This window comes from Eretmochelys imbricata, chromosome 11 (assembly GCF_965152235.1).
Source record: "Eretmochelys imbricata isolate rEreImb1 chromosome 11, rEreImb1.hap1, whole genome shotgun sequence".
Classification (NCBI taxonomy): domain Eukaryota; kingdom Metazoa; phylum Chordata; order Testudines; family Cheloniidae; genus Eretmochelys; species Eretmochelys imbricata.
In genome coordinates, this window is record NC_135582.1 from 9,296,671 (window position 1) to 9,309,045 (window position 12,375).

Genomic DNA, 12,375 nt, shown 5'->3' on the forward strand with positions numbered 1-12,375 from the left:
TTATGGCTGCAGGGGACCTTGAAAATGTGGCCCAGCTACAACTGATGTGTCTGCCCAAATCTGAAGAAAGCCGGAAACAATAGCTCTGAAGTGTGAGCTGTCCCTTTATCTCAATGGGTGCTAATTCAGATGCCAAGGAGGGCTGTTTCCCACAGAACCATTGTAAGCTATTTGATCCAAAACTTTGATGAGAATCACATTTTTTCATTACCTTCATTCTGATATTTGTTAAGAACCAAGCAGGGGCTAAATTGCAATTCCCAGAATAGAATTGCAAATGAAAAGCAACTGAAACAGTTATGGTTAGGCCAGGAGTGGCAGAAGCGCCCTGAAAGTGTGGTTTCAGAGTAACAGCCGTGTTAGTCTGTATTCGCAAAAAGAAAAGGAGGACTTGTGGCACCTTAGAGACTAACCAATTTATTTGAGCATGAGCTTTCGTGAGCTACAGCTCACTTCATCAGACCTGAAAGTGTGGAGGCCACAGGTGCCTGCAGCCTGGCTCCACCCCCACACCACCCCTTCCCCTGAGGCCGCACCCACTTGCACCTCTCTGCCCCTCCCGCCATCGCTGGCCCTTATGGCCAGGAAAAAGTGAGAGGGCCATGGCCCCCTTGTCCCCCCTGTTTAGATTCAATAAGTGCTGAACAGTGAATTTTGATTCTATCTACAGCTGATCACCACCATCACGACCACCACGGCTGAAGTTTTCCTGCCAAGATGTTCTGAACAACATTGGCTGGTCATGGCTTTTAGATGCACGGACCTGGGACTGTTTTTAAAACCAGTGAACAAGGGAATGAAAAAGCACCCTACTGGATTCCATTAACTATTCTTCCTCTTTGTGGCTGTTAAGGTGGTTTCACTTCATGTGGCCATGAAACACTGTGGATTTTGCCTTGAGTTTCTGGTTCCAATGAGCCCCTAACCTCAAAGTTCAGTTAAAGACTACCAAGTTTTCCTGGCTATCACATGAAATTTTATACCCAGTGAATTGGGTATTAAAGCCTACAGGAGTCAAAAAGCATTACCGTTCATTTGTACATACAGAGAGCAAAACCTTCGTGTACTTTTCAGCTAAAATAACTTGTTTAGATGAAGGAAAACGGACAAGAACAAATGAAAGCAAGTGCAATGTCTCTCACTGGGGAGACTTAGAAAGTCTGTTAATTTAAATGCCTGGATTCTCTCCTGCCATTTATTGCTGACGTTTAACCCAGACAAGAGTGAGCACCGCCCTCCGAAACTCCTTTGTAGTCTCAAAGACTTAATTAAAGAATCAGTGTCATGACAGGGGTGTAACTGAGGACAGATCCAGGCCACAGTTTTGTGCATGCAAGGTAAGACTTCTTACGCCTTGTTTGTTCAGTGTCATTTGAGTACTTTGTAAATTGCTTTCACCTTCTGCTATGTACATAATAGAGGACACAAGAGCAGAACACTTGAATTCTCTCTCTGAACTCTGTGGTACCTTTCGGATCTAGGGGAGGCAATTTGATCGAGTGGATGGGACATGGTAATGGGGACTTGGGAGGCCTGGATTCTATTCCCAGCTCAACCGCTGACCGACTGTTTTGCCCTGGTCATTTCACCACTTTCCTTTGGCTATCTTGTCCATTCAGATTATAAATTCTCCAGTGCAAGGAATGGCTCTTACTCTTTGTACAGCACCCAGCCCAAGGGGCTCGCTCAGCTGAGACCCCGAAGATCATGCAAATCTTCATTATAAAAATCAGAGCTACTTTTACATAGCTTGTCTGCTCACTCAGCTGAAAGGCACAAGCCGGGTGAGGCAGCACCTTCTATTGGACCAGCTTCTGTTGGGGAAAGAGAGACGCTTTTACACAGAAGAGCTCTGTGTAGCTCGAGAGCTTGTCTCTCTCACCAGTAGGTGTTGGTCTAGTAACAGATATGATCTCACCCACTGTGCCTCCCTAGTATCCTGGGACCACCACAGCTACAACACTGCATACGCTCAGTCAAAATACACATATCAATTCTAAATGCATTCTTTTATTTAAAAAACAAATAAACTACCACTTCAGCAGAGTTTAGCTTTCTAAACCAGGAGTGCTCCCTTTGCACAGACCTTACTCTAATGTTAAACAAGGCAGAATGTCTCTTTAATAGAAGGCTAGAGCTTGCCCAAGTTCTGCCCAAGTTTTAGAAATCTGAAAGCGTTTCTCCTCTAGCTTGCCCTAAGTGTGAAATAGGGTTTGGTTTAAAATATCCAATAAGTGTCCTGTTTTATGTTTGGGGGGGGTTGTTTTTTGGGTTTGTTTGTTTTTTAAACAGACAAAACATCCCAAGTAATGATTAAGCTGAGACAGTTGCGTAACAGCCGTTTCAATGTCTGTTTTGATGGCTGTGGTACACTGCTAGGCAGGAATGGTGAAAAGACAAACAATCAAAAGGGGATTAGCTGCTCATTACCCTAGAAACCGCAACAAAACCTTGTCCAAAAAAACAAACCAAGAAACAAAAAATCTGATTTTTTGTGGCAAAAGTCCCACCAAAAAACAAAAGGATTGCCCCATGTTTAACCCATCAGTGCGTTCTGGAGCTGTGCAGACATTTTCTTCGATGAGCAAGATAGCTGCTCTTAATCTTCTGCAGCATGGGTGTGCGGCTGCGAAATATCATGATGGACTGTCCAACACAACTTAGCTGCATTTTTTTAAAAATGAACTCATTCATTTGTAGCCAGGGGTGAGTCAGGAGTAAATGTAAATTGCCTGCCTCAGCAGACTTACAAAAAGTTTAAAGGAACATTGTATTCTCATAAAAAAGGCTGGAGCTCCAAGTAGGCTTGCATGCCCTGTATGAGAAACTGTCAGCCAGGTCAAGTTATATTTTTATGGTACTCAGCTTGGACGACAATATACCGTGACCTTTTAAAAGAAAGAAACAATAAATATCTAGTGCAAATAAAGCTTCAAACACCTCCAGAGGCAGTTCTTATAGAGCATGCTCTATGCTTAGAAGTGTGATGTTCTTTAAAGTCGAGTTCTTGGAAAGATTAGCTTAATGGAGCGTTTGCAAGACTCAACAGCTCATTAGAAGTGTGCATACCTTCCTCCTCAATGAAGCACCTTCCAAACGACACACAAGTTTCTTGCTGCATACCTACATGGCAGTTTATTTTTATTTCTTGGGACAAAATACCCAAGTTAAAATTTATTTGGAAGGTGGTAAGTCAGTGGCCTCCTAGAACTTCATAGTTGTCACCTGTCCACATCCACTCAGCACTTCACAGTGACCAGAAGGACAGACCCCAGATCTTCCTGTTCCAAATGGACTAGCAAATCACCTTTAGCTGCAAGGCTATTATTTATGACACACAAAACAGTTTTATTTCTGTACAGGAGAGGACAGTAGAGCCCATACACCCTTCCCAACTCATTGCTGTAGTCAACAGGTCCCTCTTCAATATGGTGTCTGTGGCCGAACACCTGGCACGGCAAAATCTCTCCAGTGTAAAGAGAGACACCTACGTACCATGCGCTGCAAGTAGACGTTCGGAAGTAAAGTGATCCGTCTGCTGAACTCATTTATAGTTCAATAACCAGAATCTTCTTCTAATAAATTCAGAACTAACAGCAGAGAAGAGAAATCCCCTTTTAAAACAACTGTTGTACCTAAAGAGTGTGATGCTGGAAGGCATTACGTGCTGTATTACAATGAACAGTCATCGGGAAGCTACACAGGGTATAAACAATGCTTTCTCCTCTCCAAGAGTCCAGTAAAATCTTCATAAGCCAGGCAAGCAGAGGATAAACTGGATCTCCCAAAATGACAGGAGGAATATAGACCACCATTAATAACCATAGTGGTCTCTGGAGCAAGAGCTCCATTTTTAATTGCATAGGACAGGGATGAGTTAATAAAGATCCTGGCATCATGGACCTTCCCATTCCACTCCACATTGGTAAACCTACCACAATAATAAACTAGAGCATCACCACACCCTTTTCTGAGGCCTGGGGAGGGGAAGAAAAATAATATACAAACAGGTCCTCTGTATTTCTGTAGCATCTCTACCCATCGGCACGCTGAGTATTTTAGATATATTTGGGCACTGATTCAAGAAAACATTCCTCCTTTGTCATCCTTCTTCAACCTCATCTTCTCTGACAAGCACATAGCAGCATGCACATTAAAACTACCGAAACAAAACACCCCACCTCAGACATTTCTTCCCCTGGGGAGAGGATGAGAGAGAACAAACCGCACATGACAGATGTTAGGCACATCACTTAATGCATTTCTGGAAGGCCCAGCACTCAGTTATTATGGTGATAAGGATGGGACAAGAACCTCTATAGAACAGAATACAAAACAATAGAAAGCACTTAATACCGAAGTCCCAGTAAGTGCTTGAGTACCTTTTCTGACAAGGGCTGGATCTAAGCACATGCTTAAATGCTTTCCTGAATCGGGACACTGCAGTGCTACAGGAAAGATTAATTCAATGTGGCTACCGATAGGGCAGAGCTGAGAGAAGCAAAATCTCTTCCCCAGTCATAAGATGGGCCATCTACAGAAATTCACCAAATGAATTTCCAACAGAAACTCAGACTCTAGCAGCAGGTGTCTCCGTGACAGAGGAATAGGCTGGCCTCATCTACAAAGTGAAGCTTACAAAAATAAAAGTGTCCATTTTATTTTGCAATTCACTGGAAAACACAGCACGGCACAGTCCACGAAGGTAAGCCAAGGGAGCAGCAGACTGGAGAGCAAGGGAATGAGAAATAAAGGGCTCAGTTCTACTGAAATTAATCCTTCCCACGTAGGTCCTATGGGGCTGGCTGGGCCCAGTATCCTGCTCTGGGCATTTTGACCTAGTCCACAGGGTCACTGCATCTCTAACGTTTGGCTCAGCAGCCCTCTGTCATGATGGTGGGGGGCCAGCAAAGCCAAATTTGAGTGAGCGGTGCTGTGACCCCCATCTGTCCATTACAATGACCCTCCCTCGGGTTAAGGAAACTGGGACCAGACCTGAGTAGTGCTGCAATCCTATAAGTTGCCAAACCCAAAGTAAAGAACCAATCCCAGCCAGTACTGCAGGACTGGGAGCTACAGGATCCACTGGTATGGTACACATGGTATACTTAGTGCATTGATGTGTATATTGTATATCATGGCTAAGAAATATTTAGGAAGCCAGATGTGTTTTGCTCTAAGGCTATTTACTGGGTCACAACAGGGCATCAAGATTTACAATTGGGTCTCAAGCCCAATATTTTAGGCCCCGTCTATCAAAGCAATGACTACACATGCTTAACTTGAAGCCTGCCAATAGTTCCACTAAAGTCAATAAAACTAATTCTGTACTTGATTAAATCCTTGATCCAGCAAAGCAGTTAATAAGCACACTGGGTCAGATCTTGCTTGTGTCTCACCTGGAGCATGGATGTAAATCACTTTGTACCATATATGCTACAGAGTCTAATCTGTGTACTGTAAACTGATTGAGTGCTTTCTTGGTGCCTGAACACCCACAAAAAGATGGCTTTAGCAGCTTACTGGAACTGAACTGTTTGTACTAGTAAAGTGCTTGAAAATATCAAGACTAAATATAAGCTCCAATAACCATAACAGTAGCAGAACACAAAAATCCCCAGAACAAACTTTTTATGAGTTAAGGAGTAAATAAAATTACTGTTGAATGACTGTTAGCTGTGTCATCAAAAGCATACACAAATTCCTGAAGTGTCTCATAAAAGCTGTTTCGCATAGCTTTTTGGCACAAGATTTTGCATTTGTGTTTTGTATCATTGCCTAGAAGTACATAAACCATTTTTATGAGAGGACATTTGTGAACTGCATGAACTCTAGTAGGCAGCAGACTATCTTAAATTCTGTGTTGTGCATTTTTTTCTTTTAATCCTTTGGTATGTGAATTGAAACAAAATAATTCACAGTACAGTACATAGCCAGATAATACGCTAATAGAGGGGAAATATCAAACAAACTATCAAACAGATGAGCAATTTTGTTGTATTAAGGTGTGGGGGGGGGGGACGGGACAAAAGCACCTACTTGGATTTAGGAGCACAAGCTCATCTGACTTCCAATGAAATTATGTTCCTAAAGCCCTTAAGGCTTTTGGGAAAAAATGTACCTCTAAAATACCAGTCTGTGGCTATCTTTGATCTCTCCTGTATGAAAGAAGTTGCATAAAGTTAGAGATGGGCCACAACCAGGAACTCAAACTCCTGTGAATTTCAAGTACATTCAGATTTCACTCCCCAACTTTGAGCCCAACTTTATATAGTTTTGGTTCTGGGTCAGATCCATAACTGAGCAGGAACTATTTTCGGGTTCCAATTCTCGTGTACCCAGGAGACGTGAGAACATAACTTACAAGAATTCTGCCCGTTAGGGAGTCAGTGTCACACAAGAACAGCGAGCAAAATTTCATCACAGTAAAATTGGAACTCACACCCCAATCCATAGAGCTGATTCAGCTCTGAATCCAAGCTCCAAATATTAGGACTCTCTTTGTATGATGAGTTTGAGAACTGCTGATAGCATATTTCATCTGTACCACAGGTATCACACACAGAGCACTCTTTCAAAGCATGAATGGGCTGAAGAACTCGTATGATGATGAACATGATGGGGTCTCACGTTGACTGTCTACTTATGAGGACTCAAACACTACAGGTGAACATGGATATATGAGGTCAGACCAATGCAAGAACCTCAAACATGTTTACATGTGGGACAGACAAGATTGTCCATGATCATTGCAGACTGTTGTATCCTTTCTGTTCACGATTTCACATAAAATGTTAATGCACTTTTCTTCAAAGTGGTTAATCGCACCATGACAAACCTGCTGCCACTTTGCTCTGTCATGGGCGCTTGCTTCTCAGTCGCTGGGGTCAATCAGACATGCTTTCAAGTTTGATTTCAGTGTGTCTTTATACTATTTATAGTGGCCACGAGGAGAACAGGTGCCTTGCTTTACCTAACCATCAAATATGACTTTGGGTATTCTCGAGTCAGTCATAGGAACAAGATGCCCAGAACAATGCACCTGAGCTTTTATGAGGGCACTCTGAATGCTAGACTTCTAACAAAAAGAAAAGGAGTACTTGTGGCACCTTAGAGACTAACCAATTTATTTGAGCATAAGCTTTCGTGAAGATCTTCTACACTTTCCACAGTATGCATCCAATGAAGTGAGCTGTAGCTCATGAAAGCTTATGCTCAGATAAATTGGTTAGTCTCTAAGGTGCCACAAGTACTCCTTTTCTTTTTGCGAATACAGACTAACACGGCTATTACTCTGAAACCAGACTTCTAACAATTAAGGCTTTTGATATGAGGAATCTTGTCCCACCATTTGACCCTGCAAACGGATCAAAGTCAGCACATATGGAACGGATCAAGTTTCCCAACATGGAGGGGATATGTTGTGCATGTCTTACAACCGTAGAAAAGCATTTTGAGAACGACTGCCCAATAGACGTTTAGCTTTGTGCTTATTTTGACTCCCTTATCGATGCCTAGGCAGAATACTTATACATCGTGAATGGATCCACACACTGCTTCCTCTATGAGCAGGAAGCAGAGCACAAATCCTTTCAGTATATGTATTAGAGTAAGACTTAAAAGCCCCAATCAAGATGGGCTCCACTGTACCAGGCACTGTACAAACACATGGGAAGACAGTCCCGGTCCCAAAGCCCTCGAATAGCACTAAGAGTCATACATTAAAATCAATGTAGAAGTGTAGGAACAAACTACTAAAAACCTATTGAAGTCTGAGCATATTCTTTAAAAAAATGGAAGCTGTGATCTGATGCATGAATCTCCCTATAACTTATTTCCAGAACTCAACTCAGAAAGTAAATACATATATACATGGAGGTGTGTACACACACACACAGAGCTTCAATCAAATTCAGTCAATTGCATGCAATTCCCTCCCCACCCTGGTCTCAAAAATTGCATACCATGGTTTCAAATTCATAATATGTTTTATAGAAGACTGGCTGCATCCAGCTGAAACAGGTTAATAATTATGCCTTTTTTTATCAGAGCAATCAGACTTTTGCAAGATAAGTTAAAAGGAAATGATCCTTGAAAACGTTATTCTGAGTGACTGTGAAAACACTTTTACTGGTATACAGTTCTCTCAAGAGTGACACTAAGTAGAAATTACTCACCAATAAGTCTATTCTCTGTAGTGCAGTTCTTCATTGGTCTAGGATTAATCACCACATCTGGACATTGTTTGTTTAGCTTTAAGTGGCATGTCCCTAAGTCAAATGCCTCACACAATTTTAAGTTGCGATGATTGCCATAGTTCACCCTGATTTGTCACTAGGTGCCTGACTAGCACCCCTGCTATGGTTGGTAGAAAGACTGTATATTCTCTTAGGAGGATAGGAAGAGAACAGGACATCACAGTAGAATTTTCAGAAACCCGCAATATTGGCCAAACTCTGCTGCCAATGGGAGTTTTACAAAGGATATCTCATCAAAATCTGTTTCAGTCATGCCACCAGTGCTGTGGAGAAGGCATCTGACTCTAAATGCCCCATAGATTCCTAGCCACCCTATTTTCAGCAAGAGACAACCCAAGCCTACAAAAGGAAAACCTATGTCAGATTTTACTGCTTCTCCATTTGAAGCCTTTTTTAAACATGGAGAGGAAGTTTTCATCCTAAATATAAAGGGAAATAATTTCACCCACAACTAAAATGCAGTCACTTCTGAGGTGGAATGTGGCAGCTGTTTAACACCACACAGCAATTCCACAATTTAGAGTATTTCCCTATGCACCTGAACATGCAGGCATGCACCTGTAACTGTCCACACAGAATGTTGGCCTGGACATTAACAGTGACGACATCTCCCTGCTTGCAAACCATGACACAGGATCTTTAAATATAACAGAGGGTCAGGTGCTCTGTCTTTCAGGTAAGAAAACTCCTTCTCTAACACTACAATGCCTTATTGTTTTAATGAAGTCATGTGACAATGAGCCCACATGTCACTTTGAGAATGTGGGTTCTGATACTTCCAAAAATACCCTATGCAAACCATTACTGGGTGGTTACCCCAAATACAGAGGAGAGCTCCCACTAGCCCATGCTATTATTTATGTTTCTCCCCACAAAGAGCACCCATTGCAGCTTGAATGACCCATATTTTAGAATAAGTGAAACAGTCAATAAAGTTTCAGAGTAACAGCCGTGTTAGTCTGTATTCGCAAAAAGAAAAGGAGTACTTGTGGCACCTTAGAGACTAACCAATTTATTTGAGCATGAGCTTTCGTGAGCTACAGCTCACTTCATCGGATGCATACCGTGGAAATTTCCACGGTATGCATCCGATGAAGTGAGCTGTAGCTCACGAAAGCTCATGCTCAAATAAATTGGTTAGTCTCTAAGGTGCCACAAGTACTCCTTTTCTTTTTGCGAATACAGACTAACACGGCTGTTACTCTGAAATCTCCTTACAATGTGCATGATAATCAAGGTGGGCCATTTCCAGCACAAATCCAGGTTTTCTCACCCCCCCACCCCCATACACACACAAACTCACTCTCCTGCTGGTAATAGCTCATCCAAAATGACCACTCTCCCTACAATGTGCATGGTAATCAAGGTGGGCCATGTCCAGCACAAATCCAGGCTCTCTCACCCCCCCACACACTCCCCCCCCACCCCCGACACACACACACACAAACTCACTCTCCTGCTGGCAATAGCTCATCCAAACTGACCACTCTCCAAGTTTAAATCCAAGTTTAACCAGAACGTCTGGGGTCAATAAAGTCTCCACAAAAGAGGACAGTATGTGCCTCTCCAGCAATCTACACTGATTTCAAACACAATGATTGCCTGACTCTCCAGACAACAGTGTCCTTAGAAATTTCAAGAGCAGGCCACTGAAGAGACAAACATAACAATTGCACTGCAAAGTACACCATGCTACTTCTGTTCTCTGTGCATGATTAGAATTGCTTCTGTTTGGCTTGCAGACAGCAGGATGAACAGGCCATCAGACAATGAGGAAAGGTTTTAAACACAGCTAGAAAAGGTGACTAGACCTACTATAATTGAAAGAAGCGAAAAATGGTGTGCCAACTTGAAAGGAATTTATCTTATAATAATCGTTATGGATTTGTAATGCATACAAGACTGCTTAGCCTCAGATCCATAGACTTTAAGGCCAAAAGAGACCATCATGATCATCTAGTCTGACCTCCTCCACATTGCAGACCTCAGACCTTCGCTTGTTGCTTAAATGTGAGGACCAAAGCAGACGACCAAGAAGATGGCACAGTATTTGTTTCTTTCCTGTGCTTTCCTGAAAGACAAGCAAACAAAAATATTTCAGCTTCCTCTTAGCATGAAACTGAGAGACTAATCCCACTGGCTACATCTGTCAGTGTCAGAGAAGTCCACCCCTTCTGTAATGCACAACTAGAAAATAAGCTTCATTCAAATAGAGTTATAGTTGTTAGAGATAAACTGGAAGGCAATAAACTTATGAACATTGAAGGACAAATGACTGAAAAGTAGGAGCATAACCACACATAAACACCCCACATATACACCTAGAAGTCTGGAAATTCAGAGTTAAAATTCTACAAGAGAGAGAAATCCCCAAACCCTTAATTCTGCTTCCATTAATCATCCATGCAGACATGCCTATTTAAAGTCCCTCTGCTGAGTCAACTGCATTTAAGGATTCTTTACTTTCTGTTCCAAGCGGTCGTTGATACATCCTGGCAGCGCAGTATTCACCACTGTCATGTAATTAGGATATGTTTTGTACAAAGTATCCCTTGTGAGGTATCATTCTAAAAGTCTTGAGCTGCGAGACATTAATATCTTGTCGGACTGTATGTGCTGCCATCGTATGCGAAGTTTGGCTACGTTTGTGTTACTGAAACATGTTGTGAGGTTGAAACACCCACAAGCAGCTTTTCAGGTACAACAGTAAAAAGGCCAAACAACATGAATGGCTTTTGGAGGAAATGCACACAAGCACCAGGATTACCCCAGGAACTGTGTAAGATAGAAACCTCTCAGAGATAGCACTACACAATGGGAACTGTTTGACCCAGGTCTCAGCAAAAGAGCTTCCCAGCAAGTTGGAAGAAGATATAAAAGGGGGACAATGCCTTAGGAACTGGGAGGTACCTTAGCTGAACCTTCCCATGCAGAGCTGATCTCAACATGTGTGTGTATAGCTGCAGCTGGGTGTGTCCCTCCCTACTGTATGTGTGCTGGTAAAGTGCAGTCTGAAGCCTGGGGAACGGCTTGACAGGCTGCATAGCAGTACAGTGGTACCCCAGTTCCAAGTGGCACCCCAGGGGGAACCTGTCATAGTTGCATAGCATTTTCTTGCCTTTTGCACTCCACCCAAGCAATGGCTTCATCCCATATACAGTGACTGCTGCTAAAGTCAGAGTTGCCAGCAGATTCTATACAGCAATACAAAGAGATACCATTACCACAGATTTCCACTGTAATCAAATAGGAAATAATTGCAATAACTGATGGGGGGGGGGAGGGATAGCTCAGTGGTTTGAGCATTGGCCTGCTAAACCCAGGGTTATGAGTTCAATTCTTGAGAGGGCCATTTGGGGCAAAAATTGGGGATTGGTCCTGCTTTGAGCAGGGGGTTGGACTAGATGACCTCCTGAAGTCCCTTCGAACCCTGATATTCTATGATTCTATAGCAAATATGGATGATGGCAACAACTCTCTATTGATTGAAGTTAGTAATAGATTCTGGGGTCCTTCACAATGTAAGGCACTATTACTAGATTCATAGATACTAAGGTCAGAAGGGACCATTATGATCACTTAGTCCAACCTCCTGCACAACACAAGCCACAGAATCTCACCCACCCACTCCTGCTAAAAACCTCTCACCTATGTCTGAGCTATTGAAGTCCTCAAATTGTGGTTTAAAGATTTCAAGGAACAGAGAATCCTCCAGCAAGTGACCCGTGCCCCATGCTACAGAGGAACGCGAAAAACCTCCAGGGCCTCTTCCAATCTGCCCTGGAGGAAAATTCCTTCCCAACCCCAAATATGGCGATCAGCTGAACCCTGAGCATGTGGGCAAGATACCCAGAAAAGGATTTTCTGTAGTAACTCAGATCCTACCACATCTAACATCCCATCACAGGCCACTGGGCCTATTTACCATGAATATTTAAAGATCAATTAATTACCAAAATTATGTTCTCTATATAATGCCTCACTAATAGACCTTTGAATTGCCCAAGATTAAGAAATGCACAAAAACTACATAGTTAAATTTACAATCCGTACAAGGATCAAGTCTGGACATTAGTATTTTTGCCTCTTTGGCTCAAGCAGTGAACCAATATTTAGT